This window comes from Protopterus annectens, chromosome 5.part0 (genome assembly GCF_019279795.1).
Source record: "Protopterus annectens isolate FY-2018-M chromosome 5.part0, PAN1.0, whole genome shotgun sequence".
Lineage (NCBI taxonomy): Eukaryota > Metazoa > Chordata > Ceratodontiformes > Protopteridae > Protopterus > Protopterus annectens.
The window spans coordinates 821,332,322-821,359,104 of NC_056735.1; positions in this window are offsets into that span (position 1 = coordinate 821,332,322).

A 26,783-nucleotide genomic window follows, 5' to 3' on the forward strand; every position below is an offset into this window, starting at 1 on the left:
CGTAGGCAAAAGGGCTTCATGGCGGCCCACCACACCACCTGGTGCCCCCATACTGGTCTACCTACAGCAAATAAATACTGGAAAAGCACCCCTACTAGACCAACGCCCTAGGCGGCCGCCTAGTTGGCCCATTCCTAAGGCCGGCTATGTCAACAGTAGCAGTAGATATTTTTGATTTGAGTGGTCAACACTACCTGGTCCTGGTTGATTCCTACTCCGCATAGTTTGAAGTCGACTTATTCCATGATTTGACCTTTGGAAACGTAATTACAAAACTAAAGAGACACTTTTCAGTCCTGGAAAACCCACATAAAGTCATCTCAGATAACAGTGCACAATTCACTAGTCACCGATGTAGACTTTGCTACATCTTGGGACTTTATTCATGTAACTCATAGTTCAGAATACCCACAAGCTAATGGTCTGGCTTAGCGTGCTTGCCTGCAGTGCAAAGTATTTAATGGAAAAGTCCAAAAGAGATGGAAGTGATGTTCATAGGTTCATAGGTTCATACTAGGCTATTATAAGCCTAGCCAGAGTGTGTTTGGCTTTCGCCACCCATTTTAAATTAATTTTGCTATGCCCTTTTTCGAGGTTAGTACACTGTGCCTCTGTCTAACAGTGACACAGAAGTGATACCCGGGGTAAACCTACAATCTCCGATCCACTCATCAAGATTCCTCTTGAAGAGAGTCAATGAGGGACTCTGCCTAACCTGGACTGGGATTTTATTCCAGAGTGAAGGGAGCCTCTGGGTTATGAATCTGTCCCTCCAGCATGTCCTATTTTTTTCAGTGCTGAGGTTCAAGTCTCTCGAGCGCGTAGCTCGATGGGATTTGGATTTTCTGAGGTGCAGCATGTCCATTAATTCTGGGTTGGACATGGCTTTATACGTCAGGCACAGATCACCTCTGAGCAGGTGGTATGCCACTGAGTAGAGCTGGAGTTTCTTTAACCGGGCAGCATACGGCATCTGTTTGAGCCCTTTGATCCTCTTGGTGAGGTACTTTTGGGGTTTTTCCAGTTGCTGCAGGTGTCTGGTAAGGTACATCCCAAAAGGGGCATTGTACTCAATTATGGCCCTGATGAGGGATGAGTAAAGAGGCACAATGACCTCCCCTGATCTAGATGTGAATCCCTTCATGATTAGGTGGGCTATATAAAATGTTTTTCTAATCACTTTGGCCACGTGGTTGTCAAATGAGAGATTGCTATCAACATGGGTCCCCAGGTCCCTAATTACTTCTTCTGTACTTAATGGATTACCACCTATGTGGTAATTTGTGGGCACTTTGTTTTTGCCAAAGGGGATGACTATACACTTTTGGCATTTAGCTTGAGGCCATGGCTCTGGCACCAGTTGTCTGTTTCTATGAGGCCCTTTTGGAGGATGCTTGTGTCGGCTGGAGAGTCGATTATGGCGCCCAGTTTGCAGTCATCTGCGAACTTGGTCAGCCACAGTCCTTCCGTGTTGGCCTGTACCTCTGAGAAATATATACTGAACAAGAGAGGTCCCAGGACTGAGCCTTGTGGGACGCCACTTGTAACTGGTTTGGAGTCTGACATAGCTCCAGCAATTCTAACCATGTGGGTTCTGTCCTTGAGCCAGTTTGCAACCCATCTAGTGACATAGGGGTTTATATTTAAGCTGGTGAGCTTATCTATAATGCCCAAGTGGGGTATTGTATCGAAGGCTTTTGCGAGTTCCAGGTAGGCTGTGTGGACCACCTTCCCCTCGTCAATGGCCTTGGTGAATGTTTCAAATAAATTAACCAGGTTTAAGAGGCATTATCTGCCCTTAACAAAGCCGAACTGGGTAGAATCCAGTGTCTGTAGGTCCCCAATATCTTTATTTATGAGGTCCATGATGATCCTTTCCATAGCTTTGCAGACCAAGCTAGTAAGGCTTATGGGGCGATAGTTTCCAGGATCCGTTGAGGCACCGCCTTTGTGGAGAGGGACCACTGTTGCTGTACATCACTCTTTGGGTACATATCCTGTACTAAGGCTTAGATTGAACAGTAGTTTTATGTTTGGGTTTAGCTCTTCTTGGAGTTCATGTAGGACGCAGCCTGGGACACCGTCTGGTCCCATTGATGCTGTGTTTTTTGTTTTGGAGGGGGTGGCTCTTACCTGAGCATCTGAGATGTCAGGGGGGCAGCACTCTGCTGGGATAGATATTTGCCCTTTTGGTGGGGGGGGGGGGTTTGCGCTGTACCTGTCAGCTAGGATGTTGGCAATGTCTGTGGGTTTGTTGTATTTTTTGTCATTTTGTACTAATTCTGAGCATATCTGGGAATTCCCACCCAGGTTCCTAACATAACTAAAAACAGCCTTGTGATTATCCTTAGTGTCCTGTGCAATTTTTCTCTCGAAGCTGGCCTTAGACGATTTTATGAGTGCCCGTAGTTTTTTGCTAATACTGATCAGAGATGCCTTCCTTTTTTGGGATTTTGCTCTATCATGTAGTAGCTTCCTCCTTCTGTTGTATAGTTTGTTTATGGCTGGGGTCCACCAGACAGGACGTCTGCCTTTGGAGGATTGGGTCTTGGTTTTATTTGGGATTGCATGATCCATGCATTCCTGAAGGTGTTCATAGAATGCGTTTATAAAGGATTCTGCGGTCTGGGCCGTATTTTCCACAGGCCCGGGGCTTTGAAGGATTCCACCTCGGTTTTGAGGAGTGTGAAATTTGATTTAGAGAAGTTTTTCACTGTGGTTTTCTGGGCAGGGGGTGGGGTCGGGATGTGAATATCCAGTGAGATTAGTTTATGGTCTGATCTTACCAGTGAGGGATACACTTCTGGTCTGGAGCATAGAGTCCCCATGTTGGTGATGATCAGGTCCAGTATGTTTTCCCCTCTTGTGGGAGTGGTAACAAGTTGTTCCATAGCATTTGAGTTTATAAATTCTAGGAACCTTTGGGCTAGGATGTTGGAGCTAGAGTAATGCTCCCAGTCTATGTTTGGGTAGTTGAAGTCGCCCAATATAATGGTGTTTGGAGAGACCTTCATATTTTCCAGTGTTCTCAAGAAGGCCGAGTGGGGTTCCTGGGTTTGGGAGGGTGGTCTGTAGCAGGCTATAAACTGGAAGGCAGTTTTACCCACTGTTAGCTGCACATGGATAGTCTCTGATGCTTCATGCTGTGCCACCAACCTGGAGGTGTGGGTATCTTTGACGAATATTGATACTCCCCCTCCTTTTGTGGTTCGGTCCAAGTTTTGGGGCCGAAAAGCATGGTATGAGGTATAACCTGGTAGTGCTGGGGTGCTCTCGGGAGCCTTGAACCAGGTTTCTGTTACTGCACAGATATCGATGTTCTCCATGCTAAGGAGAGTTTCGAGTGCATGCATCTTGAGGTTTAGACTTCTGGCGTTGAGCAGCATTACTCTTAGTTTCTTATCCCTTGTAATACCTATGGAGGTGGGTTTGTCTTTTGAGCCTTGCCTAAAAAAGGCACTATGGGGGTAGCAAGAGCCTTTGCCAATATCCAAAAGCCCAGGGGTGACAGGTGCAAGCCGTCCCTAGCGAAACTTCATGGCTTGTCGAGCATGTCATCCTAGGCTGACAGGCATTGGATCCCCTTTGAATGACACCAATACTTAAGCCAATTGTTGAAATTGATCATCTTGTCTTCATATTGTGGCATCATTCTTGGTGAGGGTAAGATGCTACTCAAGGTCAGGGTCATACCAGCCTGGGCTACATGCTCAGAGAGCACCTCTATGTCTCTTTTCATGTAGTCCAGGGAGGTACGTCTCAGGTAATTCACACCAGCATGGACAATGACTGAGTAATATTTGTACTTGCCTTGGAGTGACCTGAGTGCTTGTGTTATGTGGCAGATCCTAGCGCCTGACAGGCAGCTCACCATGACCTTCTCCTTGTTCAGCCTGGTGAGCAGGACATCAGCGTGCCTGACGACAGAGTCACCTATTATATGTGTATCAGATGTGTTGTTTAGCCTTAAGGGCTGTGACTGTTCGGCACACTGGCTTTGTGAGCTATGTGTTGCACGTGTTTTGTTTTGGGGTAGCGGTTGCTTGGGTGTCTGCTTTGGAGGTCTCTGCTGCTTAAGCAGATTTTTATTTAGAGCCTCCGAGTATGTTTTTGTGTGTTTATGTGTTTAGTTTTCTGTCGTGGTAGGTCTATGTGAGACTGGAATTGTAGTGGGTGTGGTTTCCTTCTCCTCCTGACTGGTTATGCCAGTACTGAGTTGAGAGAGCTTAGCCTCCAGTTTGGCTATATGGTTGCATCTCTCACATGTGTTGGAATTTGTTGGGAGGAGGAGAGGGTTGTCTGTGTACATGAGGCAGTTGTAACATTGCCTCAAGATTCCCAGATTCACCGGCTGGACCGGAGAGGAGATTGACAACTGACCTTTGGACATGCTAGAATAGTATTGGGAATTCCTTTATAATTGAAAAAAAAGGGCCAATGGGGAACAAGGTACTCAAGGGGAGTTTGTGAGGGTGTAGTGCTTTTAATTTTTTAGTGCTGACTTATATAATTGCTTTAATGAGCAAGTGCCAGGTAACAATTTACTTAACCTTTGAAACATTCCTCTTGACCCAACACTTGGTTCACCAGCTCAAAAACTGATCCTCAGACAAATGAGAATGACTCTTCCAGTTAGCAAACAGCTGTTAGTGCCTACCTCATAGAGTAATAAGGTAGTCAAAACTCAACTCTCGAAAAAGCATCGCTCACAGAAGTTATGCTGTGACAAAACCAGCAGGCCTCTTCAACCATTGTTGCAAGGTGAAGTTGTTCGAATTCATACTTCAAAAGGCCATCATCATGTAGATATTGTGAAGGACATTTGTGCTGAACCAAGGTCCTATATAATGCAGTCTGAAGGAGTAGACTACAGGAGAAATCACAGACATATTTTGCCTTTCCCAGAGCTAAAACCACAACAGATTGAGTGTACTGGTGATTCCAATTCCTTGAGTGAATTGCCAAAAAATCTGCTTCAAGAAGACAGACCGCCTTATTCAAACAGTTCCAAAATACAAAGTAATGGTTCAGTACTGAATAAACCTTTAAAGACAGTCCTTGTTTCTAATTCAAATCAAAATCTGTATGTGATGCAGGCAGGGAGTGTCTGCAAACCTAATCCTTAATATATACAGTGAATTGGACTTATGTCGAACTGGTCATGTTGAACTGTTAATATGATGTTTAGCTCTGGAATGTGTTTAAAGAAAGTATTAAAGTAAATTTGTTCATGTATTTGAAATCAAGAACAAAGATAAAGAGGGAGGATGTAGAACAGTGATTGTTTGTACCTTGACAGCTACTGTAGTTACTGAAGCACGTGGGGGAGGGCGATGTTAAACAAGTTCAGTTATGTGCAAGTCATGAATATACATGCAGGTGAATTAGTGTTGGCTGTACAATAAACCGCTGATAACTTGCAATCTCTGTCTCCACTGGCCATTCTACAGTGGCTGTCTAGTTTCACTAAGGACACAGATTCTCTGATCCTCAACTGCTTGCAAACAGTTTCAACAGCAAGTAGAAAATAAGAAGAAACAAGGAAGATACTTACTGGTGTGGGTGTTATATCCAACTCTCTACAGTGTTGATCATTTGAATGCAGAGGAGTTATTGCTGCGTGTGGTATTGCTGAGGTACACAGCAATACCAACAGCAGCAGAATACTGGAAACAAACAATCCTCTAGTCTTCTTTCTTGCAGAGTTATACACCCAAAGTTTGGGGTTCTCAATATTCACCAGAAAGCTACACTCATGTCAAATGACAGACAGCAATAGTCCTGGGACACTGCCCAAATGTCCCACTCTGGAAGGTGTCAAGGGTCAAGTTTCTACTCCACGTGAGGACAAGTGGAGCAGGAAGACCATATCTAGAGTCTTTAGGATTCTATAAAAGAAAAGACCTCAGGTCCATACTAAATCTCAGCTGACGATATACTTTCATCCCAGGAGAAATCTTTCAATGTGGTCATGGCACAGTCTGGCTTTCATTGCTTTACAGAAGAAGAGTAGATGTGGTCTTAAGTCTACCAAGTTGCCTAACTATATTTATGCATTATTTATTTATTTACATTAGTTTACTATGAAAGTCCCACTGGGAATCAAAACCCCTTTTTAGAGGAAGTACTGGGAGAAAAGCTCCCTGGTTACATATGCAAAGTTATTAAAAGAATGTACAAAATGTCACTCTTCTTATGTGCATTAAGAAGATGTTGAGGCTTGGGTGTTTGTTTAAGTAGTTTATTGTATACAAATACATCAGGATGGATGGCAGGAACAATAAACTTAAACTATCTAGCTAACCGACTGCATACTTGCACACTCACACTCTGGCTGCTCACTCAAAATGGCACTGTTGCTTGCACATGCTCAGTACTTATATGCATTTGCTGACTCACTGGAAAGCTTCTTAAAGGTATATCACACACTCTGACCTATGTCCTCCTCCTTACTGAGCTGTCTCATATAAACAATGACATTTGAATAGGCATGAAATTATACAGACACTAATAAAGAAAAACAACAGTCATGTCCAGGTTGCCATGTATCTAGAAGAAGGTTTTGAGATGCGACCTGATCTCATTACATAAATATTTAGGACTGGGTTTAGCAGCAGGGACAGTCACTGTGGAATGTTCTGATTAAGGAGTTTCAGGGATTTTCTCAGGAACATGGATTGCTGATGGAATGTTCACTGGTACAGGAACATTGGACAAGTCACTCTGAGAACTAGAGTCTTTGTCATAGGCAAGATGCTATAACACTGGTAACAAATGCTTCAAATTTCATCTGAATTCCATTCCTTGTGATTCCACAATGTACAGTCTAGGCTCTTGACACAATCTTTTCACAAATCTGATGCGATCAAATCCTTTTCACATCTGCATCCTCATTATCTCCCCTTTTTGTAAAGAACAGAGCTTTTTGCTGATTTTATCACAGTAAGACTTCTGGGGCAAAAGCTTTTTCAACAGTTTGGCTTTTACTGCTTTGTTGGTCTTAGCACTTGGAAACAATAAATTACTGCAGATTGGTAGTGTGGTTTGGGTTTGTCTCAACGTACAGTAAGTCTCTGGGCAGGTGAACCAAGATTTTTATCACAAGGAATGTTTCTGAGATTTAAAAAGTTGAGAAAAACATTGGTATTGTAACTGTTAGAGTATATTAAAGTTGAAAGTAATTCTGCTACAAATATGCAAAATAAATAAGGTATAAAATAAAGCTTGCTTAAATGTAAAGATAGACTTTAGCAATATATAATTAGCATCCATATTAAATGACTTGTGCCTTGAAAAATAAGGAATTTGCTTAATGGACATGTTTCCTTACAGACTCAGCAAAAATGTAAAAAGCAATTCTGTATGCATTTCACACTGTCAGCAAGGAAGTTGACCTGTTTCCTTAAAGAATGGACATGCTTTTAACAGAAAAACAATCTGTACATGTTTTTGTCATATGTTTTCTAAAAGACATGTTTTCTTACACTGTCAAGCAAGGAAGTTTGAATGGACATGCTTTTATCAAGTCAGCATCTTTCCACAAGATGTTTCCTTAAAGAAAATATCAGCATTGCTTCTCTACATGCTTTCCTGCAAACATCAGCAAACAGATGTTTCCATACAAAGTCCAAAATAGAATACCAAGAAGATAAACATGATCTAAAAACACTATAAAAAGACTGTAGCAGATGAAATTGTTAGAGATAGTTTGGTAGGAACACACTTGTTCTGAGGTAATGTACAGGAGAATTATCTTCCATGCTGATCGAGAAGTAAAGTGGTACAGTGTAATTAAAGCTGCAACAATAGTCAGTGTGGTTTGTTATAAAAATAAGTTATTTATTAGTTACTGCTCTTAAAGTAACAGAGTGTTGTGCTGCAAAGTATAATCTTTCATCAGTGTACATTCTGCAAGTTTCTGTGTACAACAGACTGTGAATGCAACTATAACTAGACTTTGATTTCAGCAGAACCCATTCAACAAGATGTAGTGTCTTAAGAAGACTTCAGTTCCAGCACAGTAAGCAGCACCTTCATAATTAATTTTTCAATAGCGAGCCTAGCCTGCATTTGAAAACAAGGGGAGTGATGCCTGCAGAGGGTCACTTCAGTGAAGTTGCAGTAACTAGCATTTGATTTGTACATATGTGTAAATCCTAAACAGAAATACTCCAGTTTATACAGCTTGCAGCAGTAAAGTTCCTCAGACGAATGAATCCAGATTGAGCCTGCAGTGCAGGAAAGTTGCAGTGCCATAAATTCTCCAAGAAAGGTGAACACCAACTTTTCACAGCAACTTGCTGCCTGCTGTGTTTCACCAGCTTCTCGAGTGACTCCAAAAAATTTTCAGCCATCTGCAACAACAGCTTGATCACCTGTTTTCTTGCTAAGTGGTAGGACCTTTTTCTGTGTCACATTTTTAGTATGGATGCTATTAGACAGAATTCAAGCAGGTGTAAGCCAAGCTTTACTCTTAATGTAGCAGAACAACCAGATAAAATATGGAGTAAACTGCAATGTTGGGATACACAGCATATTGGCAAATGTAAAACGTTATTAGGACAAGTTGATAGTAAGGCATTATGCAAACGTATTACAATATTTGACTTGTATCTCAAAGAAAACCATGTGGGGTATGACAAATGTTTATTGTGTAAATCATATGAAACTGCTTTCTGTGTAAAATGTCATAAAAATACAGTGCATGACATTATTCAAAGGTTAGACTGTACAGACAAACCTTTTAATGGTAAAGAACCAGAAAAAGTTAATATGCTTATATTATATTCAGATGTTGAACAGTTATGTCCTGTCTCCACATGTGAAAGGTTTATTTCAGAGTTACAACAGTCAAATCAGTCATTGACAGAACCCCCAGTACATCTTGTTACAAAATAATTTAATAAACTTTTAAAAGACAGACACAGTGAATTCAAGAAGTTTAGACAAGGTATACACACATTTTTTTTCAAAAGTGCATAGCAGTTTTAGATTCAGCAGAACAGGTTACTGAAAAATATCAGGAAGACCGTGCAGCATTACAGGAAACTCTTGAACAGCAGTTACAGGATAAAGAAAAGAAATTAGCTGAACTGACAGAGACTGACTTCCTGCATACAACAGCTGAGCTTAGGAAAACATTGCAAAAGAGCAGGAAACTACAGCTGATCTGCACAAAAGAAATATATTTTACAATATGCTTGTGTTTTGAAAATGGTTAAGCATACATGACAGGAGTTGATGTATGGACAAATCATTCTCAAATGTTTTAAAACTTCTAAGTGATTTACAACTGTATTCTAATACCAGCAGCACCTTCATAATTATTTTTTCAGTAACGTCTGGATTTCTATAACAGCTGTTTTGCACTTTGAACTAAATGTTCAGCAAAGCTGTTTAACTGGAGGTATCAGGACTACTCATAATATGAACAAAGTCACACTCTTCTGAAAATTTCTTGAACTGCTGACAAGTAAACTGTGCACCATTGTCAGAAATGATTCTGTGTGGACTACCATGGACAGAAAAATGGCGCTTCAACCTAGTAATGACAGTATTGGAAGTTAGGTTGGGAAGTAGGTCAATCTCAACCCAATATGAATAAGAGTCTGCTAACACCAAGTAATGTTGACCATTCCACTCAAAGATATCTGTGGCTACTGTTGACCAAGGTAGTTCAGAAATCTGGCTTAACTGAAGTGGTTCTTTTTTTATGTGGCTTTGTACTATTACATACTGAACAAAATGAAAGTACTTTCTCAATATCTCTTGACGTATATGGACAAAATATTAGTCCTCTCACCCTTCTTTTGGTAGAATCAGTTCCTGGGTGGCCACACTGCAAGATTTTAATATACTTCTGTTGCAGGATTTTGGAACAATCAATTTAGGACCTTTCATGATGATACCATGGTCTGACAAAATCTCATCTCTGTACTAAAAATAGGGTTGCACTTCCAATGGTAAACATTATTGCTTTGAAGACCATCCTTGACTGATAAAGAGGTTTAGCTTCTGGAGAAATGGATCTGAAGCTGTGTGAGTTCTGAGCTCATCAAGATGTGTGGAAGAAAAATGTCTCACTTCCATGACCTCAGAATCAAGTTGCTCATTGTTATGTCGTTCTGTGTTTTTCTGGGTGATCTGGATAAAGTATCAGCAAGATAAAGAAGTTTGCCTTTTGTGTAAACAAAAGTGAAATTGTATTTTTGAAATTTGATCATCATGCATTGTAGTCTAGCTGGAGCTGTATGCATAGGCTTTCTCAAAATAGTAACAAGAGGTTGGTGATCAGTTTCTGTCTGGATAGGTCGACCATAAATATAATCATGGAACTTTGAACATGCAAACACAATTGCCATAAGCTCTTTCTCAATCTGGGCATATTGCATCTAGGTCTAGATAAGAGTTTTCAAAGCATAGGCTACTGGTCTACCCTCTTGAAGAATGACTGCACCTAGACCAAACTTAGAAGCATTACAGGAAAGAGTAACTGGTTTATGAACATCATAGCAGCTGAGAGTTGATGGGTTAGCAATTTTCTGTTTCAGGGCATCAAATACTCTTTGAGTGTTGTTCTGACCATAACCAAATTACATTGTTGCATGTCAGCTATCTGAGCAGTGCTGAAAGTTGACTTAAATCTGGAAGGAACTTGCCTAGAAAATTGACCATGCCAAGGAAACGTTGTAGAGCTTGGACATTGTCTGAGTTGACATCTCGAGAATTGCTGTCTGCTTGGAAGGATCTGGTCTTAAGCCTGAACTGGTTAACAAGTGAGCAACACAAGTAACTTCTCATAGCCTGAATTTGCACTTCTGAGGATTCAGCTTAAGATTCACTTCACATGCTCTTTCCAGAACTTTCTTGAGGTTTCTGTCATGTTCAGCTTCACCATTGCCTCCTACTAGACTATCATCTACTATAATAGCAGAGGGATACCCAGAAAAAATAAGCTCCACTGCACGTTGAAAGACTTCATTGTCAGAATTTATTCCAAATGACATTCTCAGAAATCTGTATCTTCCAAATGGCACACTGAATGTGGTTAATAGCAAAGATTTTTATTCAAGCAAAAATTGCCAAAATGAACTTTTTGCATCTAAGACAGAAAAAAACAGTGGCATTTGGCATGAGGACAGCAATCTCTTCTGCTGTGCACATTGGATGATGAGGTCTTTTTAATGCTTTGTTCAGATCTCTTGGATCAATTTATATTCTGATTTCATCTGAGCTTTTCTTATGAGCTACTACCATGGAGGATACCCATTCAGTAGGTTCTTCTACTGGACAAATTAGTCCTGACTGCACCAGTCTGTCTAGCTCAGCATTGACTCTTCTATGCATAGCTACTGGAACTTTCCATGATGGTCAGATAACTGGGCTAACCTGCCAGTCTAACTTGATGGAGTACACAACTGGTAGTTTGTCTATTTTGTATACAAAGATATCACCATACTCAGAACAATAGTTTGGGTGAAATCTGAGCTGCTGTCATGCAGGCTTACATGGTGAACTTCTTTATTAAATGAAAGCAGTCCCATTTTCAAACTGTCTCTGAGGCATAATAATGACTGCACATGTCTCTTGTCTACAAAAAATTGCAAGTCATAGCTGTCCCCAGCAGAGTAACATGAAAGCACTACTGAGCCTTTGGTTTGAATCTCTTCATCACCATAAGCAGCAAGCTTCACACACCTTGTCAAATCAGGTTGTTCTGCAGCTTTTATTCTAGCAAATGTTTCTGCTGACATAACATTGCACTTTGAGCCAGTATCTGCTTTCAGCTGTACAGGACTCCCATTAATCCAAACAGTACAAAAGATCTCATTCTTTGACACAAATCAACTGCATTAACTGTTTCACCAAGCACAAACACATGAAAAGTAGGGTGGCAGCTTTCTAATTAATCAAATTGACTCTTGGAATGCCCTCTTTTAATAAAAGAATGTGCCTTATTTGAGTTACAAAACATTTTGAAATGATTCCACTTATTGCAAGAATGACGCAAAAGCTAAGCATTTGTCTCTTTTGGGTTCATGATTATCACCACAATTAAGACAGTTGACTATGAAGCTAGGTGGTGGCAAATATTTTAACTTTGCTGACTCGCCATTATGCTTCACTGAGCATGCCCTGGAATTTTCTGGAAAGACTTGGGGTTTCCCAGGGACTGTTACAGGACCTGCAGTAGCTGCCATCTGGTTGGCCCTTTTTTTAACCATGTATACTGTCAATGTGAGCTTTGTCATTGTGCCTTCCACAGCTATTCTCATTTGTAAGTATACTTGTGTGCTTTTCTGTAAGTTCATATATCTGACAAATCTCAATGGCCTTAATCAACATTCTTGAAGCAAAATTTTTCACACTATGTCATTATTAATACCACACACAGGCCTGTCCTTTATCAACTCACTGACTGACCCACTGGAAAGCTTCTTAAAGGTATATCACACAAATGTCTATTAAAGAAAAAGCATTTATGAGGTTATAACACAGACATATCAAGAGTTCAATAATTTATATATTAAATTTTGCAATAACACATGCATTAAAGGGAATGTTTTATAAAAAGTATACAAAGACAGCTTTTGGAGATAGCACTCTGGTACACATACATTAAAGTGAATGTCTTATTCTGAAGTCATGCAAAGGCAGTTTTGGTGGCTGCACTATACAATACATGTACTTTAAAGAAATGTTTTATACAAAGACAGTACTGAAGACAGTTAAGCACTGAAGTAGTGAGGGGGTAAATTTTATTGGGTGACCAGGTTGCGCTGATACAAGTGTGAGAGAATGATGACAGACAGAGAGTGAGAGGAAGAGGAAGAGATTTCAGTGTAGTGGAAAGGGGAACTTTGGTTAAGGATAGAGAAGATTAGTCTAAGATGAGACAGAGATGAAGTTCTGAGTGATGAGGTGGTGAGGAATGCATAGCAGAAGATATGAAGGGGACATTATGTGGTGGGCAAAGATATATGTGTTTGGGTTAAGAAGTAGATGAGCACCATGAGAAGGTCAGTAATATATTAAGTGAGTATTTTGATGATAGTTTAGAAGAAGTGGGTGTACACAAGTGATGTACTGTAGTTTTGATAGCAGCATGTCATTGTGTGGTGAGAAGTGGAAGAAGAGGAAGAAGCTAGTTAGGTGGTTTGGAGCAGTGACATTGTCATATGTCAAGAAGGAAGGATTTTACATCCTGTATGAAGGTTTTTGGTGCATTTATTTGGTGGAAGGAGGTTGGCAGGGAATTCTACTATTTTTTTCATGTGACAAGTATGAGGTATATCACACACTCTGATCTACAGTGAGTCCCAGTGACAGTCATGTGAGGGAGTCACAGTTGTTACACATTTTTCAGATGAATGGAGAGCATGTGATGGGACATGCCAGGGGAGAAGACTACTGAGAGAGGGACAAGCTAGTGTATTCTGGAGGATTTTTTGTGCAAATTTTAATTTGTTGTGTTTGAGGAGGTTAGTGAAGTCAGTCAGTATAGCCATTTGAGAGCTACATGGTAGTGTGTTCTTAAAGAAAGGCTGGTAGCAAACATTACAGTGTTGTATGATTGCTCAAATTTTGTGGGTTGCATTGATTATACATTGGTTAAGATTGCTGAGACATATGTCGGGGGACAGACAAGGTAGAAGAACAGCAGTGACTTTCTATGCTTGATCTTACCAATTTTTTTTGGCTCCATAGAGCACACTTAATATTGGATTGGTCTTATGGATTATTTGGTGAATATATAGACCAAATTTTAGGTGTTCATGAATTGTGATTCCAAGTACTTTATTGTGGTGGACTAGTTCAATTAATGTACCAGCAAATGATTGAAGGGTAAATACTGATCCTGTGAAAAAGCTTAAGTCTAGTTTAATGTGGGTTTAGGACAAGGTTAGATTCCAGATGCCAGGTTTCTACAGATGTCAAGGAATGCTGAGTGACTTTTTTAAAGTTCATAGACAAAGGAAGATGCATAGATGACGGTGGAGTCATCTGTGTATTAGATCACAATGGAGTTGGTTAGTGCAGTGGGCATATTTTTTAACACCTGTATTAAATTGTCACTGTAGACATATGCAAATATAGGCAAACATGCATTAATATAAAAAAATAGACCACATTACCATTTTTATTTACATTCATTATAAATCATGTTCTTTTTTATAACTATCTTCAGCCCAACATTACATAAATGGCTTAATTCTGGCCTTCCCTTAAATTTCACTCCTCCTCCTCCTGAACAATATTATGCATGTATTGTTCTTACCGTTTCCGTTTATTTCTACATAATTTATTCCATCCCTTTTCTAAAGATACATATTTCAGTTCTTTTATCTCTTTTATAATATTCAGTATGTCAAATACAATTAGTTTACATTTTTATTTCCATTTTCTAGTATTTATTTATTTGTTTGTTTATTTAGTTTTTGCAGCCAACAGAATTAAACTTAATAAGACCTTACTGTGTATAGACAATTCAGAGCTTGTATCACAGCTCAAAAAATTATATCCTTACTTACAATCATTTGCTCACACAATATTTCTGACAGAGTACTCTGTAGGGAATTTTTAAAATCTGACAACTCCTTACACTCCCAAAACATAGGGTCCCAGGTACCCCTTTCTTCCCCATCACACTCCCAACATCTGCTATCTATCCAAGGAAGAATTCTTTGAAGTCTGCTTGGAGTTTAAAAATAACTATACAAACACTTCCAAGCAAAAGTCCTAAATATTCTGGACTTTGTTCCATACTTGGATATATATATATATATATATATATATATTGTTCTCTTCTACTGTTGTCTTTTAAATTGCTTTTTCAATCTCTCTTCTTAATCTTTTCTAAGCTCTTCTGATTGATTCTTATAGCTATTATCATGCAATAGTTTATATGCCTTACTAATTTTCCTTTTTTTAACAGCAGCTTCTGTTTTAGATTCAACTAAAAACTCCACCAGAGCAGGTAATCCACTTTAGGTTCCTCTGTCCATTTCTCTTTACCTATACTCTAATATCAATCCATGGTAGGGAAGCCAGTCTTTGGCCTGCAGTCCAGATATCTTCTTGGCCTCATCCCATTGTATTACTCCCCCTAGTTATTTATTCCCAATACCTTGGATCCTTTTCCAGTTTTCTCCAGTACATTTCAGCCCTTCTTGCCTATTTTGTGTACCCCTATTTGCAGACATCCCTTTTGGCAAAAATCTCTTTTTTCCATTCTCCTGTTGGTTTAGTTCTAAGAATACTTTCTGCTACTTTATGAATAAAATATTCTGTATGGTTGTTATTATTCTCCTTGAAGAGCTGCAACCAAAATCCCACTCTTTATATATTTCTTGAATTCCTCCCACTTCATCATCATTCCTTTCCATTTTGAATTATCAACTGCTTGTGTTATGTACATGGCAATCCTAAACCACCTTGTTCTGTTGGAAGAATCAGCATATCCCACTTAACTCCTCCCCTCCCAAATAAATTCCTTCAACTCTTTATTAATTGTTGTCCACAACTTGTTCTCTGGCTGATAAAAATATAAAATTAAAGGGACAAAAACATTTCCACTACTTGTATCTTACCATCTATATCCACAAACAAGAGCTTCTAGTTTCTTAGTTTTTGTATACTTTTTTGTTTAGTATTTTCCCACATATCCTTAGCTGTCATAACAGAATACTTTTAATCCATACTCATAACTACTTGTATTATCATGCCCCCATAAATATGGTTATTGCTGAACCATTTTATGTGTAGGTACATAGTTTAAAAGCTATTTAGTGCTTTTGTTTTATCTTCATTAATTCTGTAACTTGAAAAGACTTGAAACTGTCTCAGAATGTTCCACAACAGTTTAATGTCCTTTTTTGCTTTATCAAGTACAAAATAATATCATCTGTGAATAAAGCCAACTTTTCTTGACTACCATACCAATTATATACTTGAATGTCTGAGTCCCTTATTTTCTTTGTCAATGGTTCTAAATATAGCACAAGTAAAAAGGGGAAGTGGACACCCCTACCTGGTTCCTCTATTCAAACAGAACTTATCAGAGAGGATCGCCCACTTTAATTTTCACCTCTGATCCCTAATATAGCCTGCTAATTAATCTTATTATTGTGTCAAGGAATGCAACTGCTTCCACTGCCCTACTCATAAAATCCCAGGTTACTCTATTGAATAGTTTTTCTGCATCAAGACCCATCAATCTTCTTCTTCTCCTTTTGGCTTTTCCCATTACGGGTCACCATAGTGGAAAAACAGTCTGCAGAATGATTGGCAGTGGAATTTCTAAGGTGTTGATTTGCCAGCTCGGCTCCCAAACTACCACTGAAGGAACACACACTCATGCCTAGGGCCAGTTTAGAGTGTCCAATCCACCTGCAGCATGTCTTTGGAATGTGGAAGGAAACCGGAGCACTCAGAGGAAACCCACGTGAGTGCAGGGAAGACATGGAGACACCACACAGAAGGCACCCCAGCATCAAAACCCACCAATAACAGTGATATTTTCTTATATTCTGCTTCCCTCTGGATCATCATTGTTCTATTAATGTTGTCAAATGTTTGCCTCCCCTCCACAAAACTACATTGATCCATATCTATCAATTTTGGCATCACTTTTGACATTCTTTTATCCATTATAGACATAAACACTTTATAATCATGGTGTAGTATTGAAATAGGACTGTATGATGCTGGATCTGATGGATCTTTGCCCTCTTTAGGTATTACAGCTGCCACCACTTTCTTCCAGGATGTGGGTACTTCTCCTCCTCTTAAAATACTGTTAAACAAAACCTTCCAGATATTTAATCACTTTCTTCCCTCCTAGCTTCCAAATTTCCACAGGAATACCATCTGTTCCTGGAGACTTTCCTGTAGATTGGTTATGCATATTTGTATCTTATCTCCTCCTATCCTAACTGTTAAGAATTGAGCCTGCAATATTAGTATATTTAATTATTCCATAAATATTTGCATTTGTACTTTTTTCACATTTTTCTGCTTTATACAGATTTTCATAACATTTCCAACTTCTATAGCATCTCTGGTTGTTTTCCTTGCTTGGCAACAGCTTTTTCTATTTTCTGTTGCCTTAGCCATTGTGCTAAAAGCTTTTGTGCTCTGGAGTTATTGATAAAAACAGTTGCTTAACAGCAATCTTTCTAAACTCATGCATATTATCCAGGTAGTGCCTTATATTCTCTTTAGCACTCTGCAATTGCAAATCTTCTTGTTCTGTGAGAGTCCCCTTATTCTGCAATAGTTTAACCTTTGTCAGTCCCTCTAAATCATTCTAGTTACTTCTTAACTATATTTGTTTTTCATTCATTTCTACCCTGTTTTTAAAATCCACTTTCATTTTATCCCTCTCCCTAGCTATAGGTTCTGAAAAAAATGTCTATTTCCCTAATAACTCCCAAATAATTTCTACTATCTATTCCTTTTATTTCTCTCAGTTTAACAGGTGGGGAAGTCTCATTGTCTCATTTTTATTTCATTACCCTGCATTTTTATTTTAGTTATTATTGGCACATGATCTGAGATAGTTATTGGATGTTTATCAAAGCTTTCAACTAAATGCACATGTTCCTGTGGGGTTCCTATCACATATTAGAACTTTTACAAGTTCGAACCGCATATGGTCGAGACCATAAGTTCGAATTTGTAAAAGTTTGAGCATTTCAATGGAAATCTCCATAAATGGAGGTTTCCATTTTCTTCAATGTGGTGTGATCTCGGGGTTGATATATTTAAGTAGCGGGGTATGGGGGTGCAGCAGCCCATGTGGGGGGACTTGCCCCCCTGCTTAAAACAGTTTATTTTGTTTTCCCTTCTTTTTTTATGCATAGTCAAAGTTTTGGAACTTCGAACATAATGGTTCGAACATTATGTGTTCGAAGTTCTAAAACTTTGACTATGTGATATAGACCAGTTCCTGTGAAATATAATTTCTGTCTAGTCTAGCCCAATTTTTGTACCTTGGGGAATAATATGTAAATTCTCTACAAGTACTTACTACTAAATTTACATCTTCCATACCAAATATTTTCATAAATTTCTTGAAAAATTGACCCTCTTTTGTTATATTTTCCATTCTAGCCCCCCCGAGATACATCCTCACATTTGCAAATCAAATTCCAGTTCCTATCTATAGCTAATATTCCTGACTGAAAGCTAATTCTTTCTCCCAGAATGTTCTTAAGCTCCACTGTAGCAGTTTTAGGTGGAATATAAATACATGCCAGCATAATCCTCCTCCCTTGCCAATAGCCTCTTACTACTACAAATCCAGCATTATTATCCTTTCCCTCTTCTGTCACTACTGGAGCTCCTTTAGCAGTTAATGTAAGTACTTCCCTTTTCTTTTATCACAAATATTCATATCCTCAGTTCTTTCAAAATGTGTCTCCTTAGCATAGCTATCTGCACTCTGTATTTATTAGTATAGTTCACTACTCTATCTTTTTGTATACATCTATGAGACCATTTACTTTCAAAGATAATATGAAAAGCATTGCTATTATGATAAGTTATTCTCCTGTTATGTATAACAGCTTTTTTTAAAAAAACATCTAATTTCAGATTTTGTGCTACATGAGTATACTAATGGCAAGTTGATCTTTTATACAGTTGTTTCTTGTCATATCCATTTGAACGTATATCATATTTTAGACTTTTTGTTTTAATGAAAACCCGAAAAAAACACCTCTAGAACCTATTAACTTAATACAAACACACAAAATATTGTACATGTTCAAATAATGATGTTTAACTCTCCTAACAGAAACAATTGTCCCAAACTGACAGCTACACTCACAGGCTTTAACTGACCTATAATTAAGACTATCCATGCTATGGCACATGGTACAGCTTGTGCTTCTACTTACACAAAGTTCTGTCTGTTTTCGTCTTTTCTTTATTCCTCTACCAGATGTAGAAAACAGCTTGAATGCTTTCAGAAAACATCTTTTAGCCACTGAAAAAGTATTTTATTTTTATTGCCCTCTTATCAGCTCATCTCCATAGAAATATGAGAACCGGATTTACAGTTATCATCATCTACAAGCTTTTCATGTTGAATTGTGAACATTTATTTGATAAAGGAAAACCTTTCATTATGTACAGTGTTCTCTTATTTACTTAAGTCCACTTTAAAATGTCTTACTAGATCAAACCAAGGGTCTTCATCCAGTAAGAGAAAGCATGTCAATTTTATCTATGTCACTATGTGTATATTTTAATAACCTGTCCCTCACCTCAACAATCTAATATTACAGCTTATCATCTTAAACATACATTGCCTAGGTGTTCTTCTCTTTTTACATTGTATTGCCTACATTTCTTAAAATGAAACAAGAAGAAAGAAAGGAGAAAAAAATCCACCTATTTACTTTTGTATACCTATAACACACAACAATAATTGAAAATGTTTTAATATAACATGAGTATATGTCATGTTTTATAAAAGTTCTGTTAAGAACAAAAACTGTTTTACTTACAATTACCTTTTTCCTTCTTCATCCCATCTGCTTAATGTTCTTCCAAACATTAATGACATAAAGTAGGGCATATGCTTTGGAGTCTCCTACAAGTTATTCAGCCAGATTTCACAAATGTGACTGCTTTGTAAACCCACATTTATTCATTAATTTCTGAGTTGCTGGTTTTCTACCTGTTGATCTGCACCACCCGGCTCCAGTCTCTGTTTCATTTCCCACATACTCCTGGCTCTTCTATTCAACTCCTGTGCTTTTCTCTGTATCTCAAGCATTTTTCTTTGGAACACTGGAAAAGGTTTCACTGGCAAAGTCTATCTTCTTCTTCTTTTAGCTTTTCCTGGTGAGCTTTATTATTATAAGAAACAGTCTGCCTCTGTTTGATAGCTCACTTTTATTTGGACAAACTTTTGTATTTCCTCCTTAGCATGTTCTGCATTAAAAATTACTTTGATCCCCTCAAAAAAGTATTCTGAAGATAGCTGGATACCGCAGCTTGAATCTCACACTTGCCTCTCAACATTCCCTGATTACTGGAATAAATTTACTCCTCTTCTCTCTGGTGTACAGTGAGTAATCATTTTCCACAAACACTGTACTGTCTCTAACTTTTAGTACGTTGACCTTCTGCCACACTTTTGTCAGAATGAACTCTTTCTGCTGGTAGCATTGCATCTTTACTATTAGAGGTCTTGGTTGCTTTCTCATGGCCAGTTTGGAGCATACACATGATGTGCCATTTCAAATAACTCCTGCTGTGGAATACTAGTCCAGTTGCTTAATTGTGCTTTCATAAAATTAATATAGTCTGTTCCTTCCAGTTTCCCTTGATACGGCAGAAAATCTCAGGTTTTCCCCTATGTGCTCTCTCCTCTAATTCTACCATTTTTCGAAACATCTCTTCTTAAGCAGCTTCATACTGAGCCAGCCTTTTCTTCAATTTGACCTCTGATTTTTGCAATTTTATCAGTTCATCTGAATACCGTTTAAAGCTTCTTCCATTTCTTTTTATCCTTCTCTTATTTGATTTGATGTATTCCATCACTGTTTTGTTTATTTTAATCATCTCTGAACATATTTGACTTATTATTTCCTCTAGACTACTGGAAGCCATGTCTTGCACCAAACTGAAGCTTGAACTGCTTTTTGCTGAACTGTGACAGGATTCTTACACACTAGTGTTTTCTTACTAGCCAGTAACTGAAATTTTACCAGAAAGAGAAATCCACTGTCTCTCTTCTCTGAGTTTCTGTTTTCACACTGTAATAGCTAAAATTAAGCTGTTACTCAGTGCTCTGCCATCTTGGAAGTCCAGTGGGCATATGTTTGATGAATATATTGAGAAGCTGGCCAAGGACAGATCCTTGAGGGGCACTGATTGGGATGGGAAGGAATGCAGAAAAGGCTTGTAGCTATTTTACAGTCTCAGTTCTATGGTGCAGGTAAGATTCGGATTACATGATGACTTTGTCTGATAAGCCTATCTTGAAGAGTCTGTGAAGAAGAAAAGGAAGTGAAACAGCATCTAGGGCTTTAGAGAGGTTGACAAATACAGTGGAGACATCAGGATCACTAATTAGTCCAGAATATGTATGTGCTATAATCTGAAGCTTATCATTACCATTCAGGATTCTACCCTTTGTCTCCACTCTGCCCCCAGGGTGTTCATTAAGTGCATGTCTGTAGTATGCTCATCAGAGACTGCAGGGGGGAGTCTTCCCTCACCTAAATAACTGGCTCCTGTCTGCACATTCCATGACAGATCTTGTGTAAAACAGGGGGTATCTGCTTTTGCCTCCCCAATGATTATTGTGAACCTTGCAGTCTCTCATCCATGTCTGATATATACTCTAGCCTTTGCAGTCCATTTTAGGCTTTCTTGCCCCAGGACAAGTTCTTTTCTCTGCAAAGGCTGATGGTATCCATTTACATATCTCAGTTGGTTCCAGCAGAAATGTGCCTCATAGCGTTGGGCCTTAAAGCCTTATGACAGCTTCAGTTTTCATGGTATCTGATGATAATTTTCACAAGGGTACTTTATTCACCTGCTCAGATTCAGTGGTCCCAAAATTTCAATCCACACTCCTTCCCAATCAGATACTTAAGGCTTCTTAGTTGCCTTTTTTGCGGTGCAGAGAGATGGAGACCTGACTGTTGCCTAAATAACAGTGCTTTGATTAGTGACCTAACACAGGAAGAGGGGAGGAGGGGAAGTGGATGGCATAACCAGCTCTCCTTTCATAGGGGGTGGGGATGGTTGTATCCACTCAGAGGTACACTTGGTAGTTTTAATTTTCCTGGTAGAAACTGGAAAAAAACAACAGTGTGTGTTTCAGGAATAGAGGTGGGAGCTGCTTAAAGGAAATACCCCTTGTAAAAACAGGAGACAGCCTTTAAGAAAATCTGATTATATATTCCCTACCTTCATGCTCAATTGAGAGTGTGTATGCAAGGATGTTAGGGCTAAAATAAGACAAAAATTCTGAACCTCTGATGGATGCTTAAGTGATAGCCTCTCCTTACTGACCCCTGCTTTTCTAATGGGGAACACATTCAATTGTGTGAGAGCGGGCTAATGAACAAATAAAAGTGGTTGTTGTTCACATCTACAGTGGTGGTTAGATGCCACTCATCTGCAGAATGAAAGTTCATTCAAGTAACACACTCCTCACATTGCTGGAGAGGCAAGTTCTTTAGCAGAAGACTCAGCCACTGTATTTTGATACTTTATGAATTACCTTTAAGTCAATCAGTCTCCATGAGAATTTGCCATCTTTGGGGTAGTGTAGTGTGGGATGTCTTTGCCTCTAAAATTATAAGTGTCTCAATTTCTAATGACTGATCATCTCTGGGTTGGGAGTAAGGCTAAGGATGCACTGCTCCACATTTATTGTAATGACAAAGTCCATCCACAAAGTCAGACACTTCAAGACCAAAGTTATTCTAATAACACATACTAACCCTGACAAACTTGGCTCCCTTTGCGGTGCCCATTTCTACAGGAAAAGCCTGTTCACCTGCAACTTTTCAGGATGCTGCGGCCTCAGCATCAGGCAAACTACACACAAAGATTTACTCCCTAAACATGACAGCATGGCTTCTTCAGTTCCATTGAAATCAGACAATTTAACATTTTCTGAAAGATGGGATACCAAAAGTTTATTCTCTCAAATACATTCTACTCAGAAAACATACTGAGTTGAGTAGATCCATTTTTCCACCTGAGCATCAAAAGCAGAGATCCCTTTCAGCCCTTGTTCCTTTTATCGTTTCTTATTTGTCCAACTTTTTGAGCTCAGCTCCTCTTTAAGGTTCACATGGCTGCTGTTTCAACTTGGCATTGACTCTTCTCTTCTCTGCCTTAAAGACTGGAAAGCCTTTTTATGAGGTACCTTTGACTTCAGACTTCCTATATGAAGCCCTATTCCTCCTTGGGATATTTGTTTTGTGCTGGAAAAGCTCACTCTTCCTGTGTTTGAACCAGCTTCCTATAACAAAGTATCTGTCCTGGAAGATCCTGTTTTTGGTTGCCAATACTTCCACTAGAAGGATTTCAAAATTCAGACTTCTTCCTGCCAAGCTTCCATATCTTGTCTTTCAGGAGAAGATTAAAGTGAACAGTAGGACAAACATCTCCCTATCAGAAGTGTGAGAAGTAGCAGCACAAGTCCCAGCACTTCAATAATGCTGTGATTCATAAAATAAAAAATAGTGAATTCCAAAACCCACTGCAACACCTTTCAAAGTTTTCTTTTTTGTGGGAGTGGGGACTTCATCTTCCTGTGATCTCAATGAGAAGCACTGAACCAACTCCTCCCCTTCTGGTTACATATGCTAACTCTAAGCTCACTGTACCTCAGAGGAGAGAGAGAGAATGCTTCAAGGTATTGCACCCTCAGAATTAGTATATATTTCTGTCATTTGCACTTGATTATAATGCATGTCCTTGGAGACCCAAAAGCCACACAAACCAAACCTTTCCTTTATGCCAAGAGTTGCCACAGAGTCTAACTTAAACTCATGTGTGAACATTCCTTTTTGTACACATTACCTCTGAATTCTCACAGACATGTTAGACATGGACATAAAAAAACTCTTCCAAAGAACATCAACTGCTTGTCCTACTTGCCAAGTCCATCTTTGGCAAGAAGGTGTCTAATTTCACCCTTTATAACTGGCTACCTAGCTGGTTTGTTTTAGATCTACATTATTGAAATAGCAAAACATATAATTGTCAGAATGGATTTTCTTTAGTAGAATTATTTTAGGCATTACAACTGACAACATGGATTTCTGTATTTCAGATCAGAAACATGTTTATAGCAACTGTATGCTGCAAGCTAGACAAGACTCATAGTTCTACTTTGTTATAGCTTGACTTGTTCTGTTGTCTGTTCCATGATGCATACGCTCTTATTTTTGTAACTGTGTAGATGAAATCATGAAAAATTGCAGAGTATTGGAAGGAATTTTCCAGAATTTTACTTCATGTACAAAATGTATAGTTGTAGCTGTTTGCTATGTTGTTAGTCTGGTTTAGACTACAAGAAATCATGTTACTCTGCTCCGTCCATGTCAGACATCACTCTGTGCTGCTATTTTGATAATAAATGTTTTTGCCTTGAACTGTTTCCATTGTCTTAGTTATTAACTAATGACAGACAGTAAAAATTAACCTCTTAACCTTGGAGTTTTCAGCCAGATTTTCTAAGAGAACCTAGCATGTTCCCTCATCTACTTATAACATTTATGACATAGACAGTTGAAGAGAGTGAGAAAGAAGTGGCAGAAGAGAAAGAAACCAAGTAGCCATAGAATAGGTCTGGAGAATCTTCAAAGAGATCTTTTTTTAAGAAACTAGTGACTACAGCAGCAAGAGTTCCATGTTGACAACCGAGTATATTAAATCAGAAGAAAACAGAAAGGAAAGCAGGTACCATTTCATCGTTTTTCACTGTGCAATATATATATGGACAGTGAACAAACTTCTGTTTTAGTTGTATGTCAGCAATGAAGGATACAAAGCTAATAAATTAATGCTTTTTCAGTCCTAGACAGTAGTAATGACATGAAGTATAGTCTAGTACATTAAAGTGTAATCTCTGCTGTATGGCAGGAACAATGAGAAAAAATACACAAATTAATCTTTAACTGTTATGCAGACAGGAACTGACAAGGCATAGACTGATAATTCTCAGAAATTAACATACAAAGACAGGACTCTTTGCCATTGCAGCTATTATGGCAAAAAACATTTAGAGATTAGCAAAGGACTGGTTACAAGTCTCTAAGCATTACAACACATGCAAGTGCTTTACATAATATTTGTTGTTTTGAGTTGCCCAAGGAAGACTAATGAAAACATGTAATTTACAATAAAAGAAAGCATTCTCCCTGGCAATGTTGTATAGCTAAACAACTACCAGATAAAGACTGAACTGTAGCTGGATAGTTTTAAAAGAAAATAATCCATTTTATACTTCTTTTTGCAAAAGGTAGACTGTGTGCCATAAATCCAAAGTTCTGGACAGGAAATGTCTATTGCAAAATGCAGGCACAAAGACAAACTGCATGTATTCAGCAAGGAAGAAAAATAAAGTTTTGCACAGATTGGGACTTTGATTTTAATAACCTTTTCTTTTTCTACAGGTTCTATTTACAGTGACATTTTAAAGCAGTCATATTTAACCAGGTTTTAATTCCAAATGTGTTGGTATACAAAACTGAATAAAGCAATGACAGTTTGGTCTTAATGTAATGAGTTCCAGATGTTGGCTGTAAGCCAAAGTAATCCATAAAAAATATAGTCCAGGTTTATGTTCTTTTACTTTTGCCTGAATGTAGTGTGGAACTCTATACTGTTGCCTAAATGACAGAACTTCATTTACAGAGTATAAAATATTTTTTGCTAAAGTGTTCTTATATTTTTGACAGAAAAATGAATGTGCAGATTTGTGCATGAGTAATCATAAATGCATGCAGACATGTATACACATGCACACTCACAGACAGACATACACAGACTGTTGCAAGATATTTCTATGTAAGTTTACCCCCACACCCATATATTGGAGAAAACGACCTAAGGTTTAGGCAGGTATCTTTGAGATTTATTTCATATAGCATTTTTAATGCTGAAGAGTTCATAAAGAGAATGTCAGTTGGTTCTACAAATTAAAGTTTTTCAATGAAATTTGAATCACAGAATTTAACTGCAAAAATTCATGAGCACGAGACTGTCAGGTTATTGTTAACATAAATTCAGGCATATTTAAAATATGATTCACTAATACCTGTAGTGTGTGAAAATGTAGAGTTTACAATTAATAAACATTAAATCAAATTGCTTTGTCTGTTCTGAAAGATGCAATAAGGAAAAAGAGGTGTTTTGTGTGCCTAATTTGGCCCTTTAGATAATGCAAGGTACATTTGGTTCTGCTTTGTTGCATTTCCAATAATGACAAAACTGAGAGTAACCAGATTTCTTGTTAAAATGTGATTTTTACAGACTGCATTTGTTGATAGGAAAATAATCAAAAAGTGAATTACATTTTTATTGCTGTCCTTCTAGTGAAACATTATTTACATATAGGGACATTTATGAACTTTGAAACACCAGAATGTTAAATTATGTCACTTAGTATAGACACAGACCAGACTGTTCAAAAGACCATCACTGCCAAAGAGAAGCAAATGTGCAAGTGTTAATTCTTTGGCAAAAGCTGTTTTAACTGAAATTGCATTCTTTCTTATTGTCACAAGGTAAATTGAAATCAGCAACAGATTTAATAAATGAGCATTACAAAAGGGTCAAGTTTGTTCAAACGTGTAAAGGTATTTATGGTATCTACTTACTAAAGCATAGGAAATAGATCACCGACTCTTGGGTGGAATGAAACATAATCTTGGTTTAACAAATAAAGCAGACAAAAGTCTAAGAAAGTCATCACTGTTCGAAATTCTAGCCATAGTTAAAATAAATCAGTAATAACAGAGGAAAAACAAAGGATTGTAACATATACACAAAAAAGTCTGTTTCTGTTATTTATTAGCTAGAGTTAGGATTTGTAAACAAGAATAAGCTGTTATATGGATGAAATGTTTAAAGCTACAAAGTTTCTGTTTGTTTGCAGTGAAAACCAAGTGAAATCTTCAAATTATGTAAATTAGAATATTCAGGGTTTGATTCCTGGCTAACCAGTGAATGCTTATCTGACACATAAAGGATCAGGTATTTGGTAGTGTATTCCTTTTCCAGAGTGCAAAACAAAA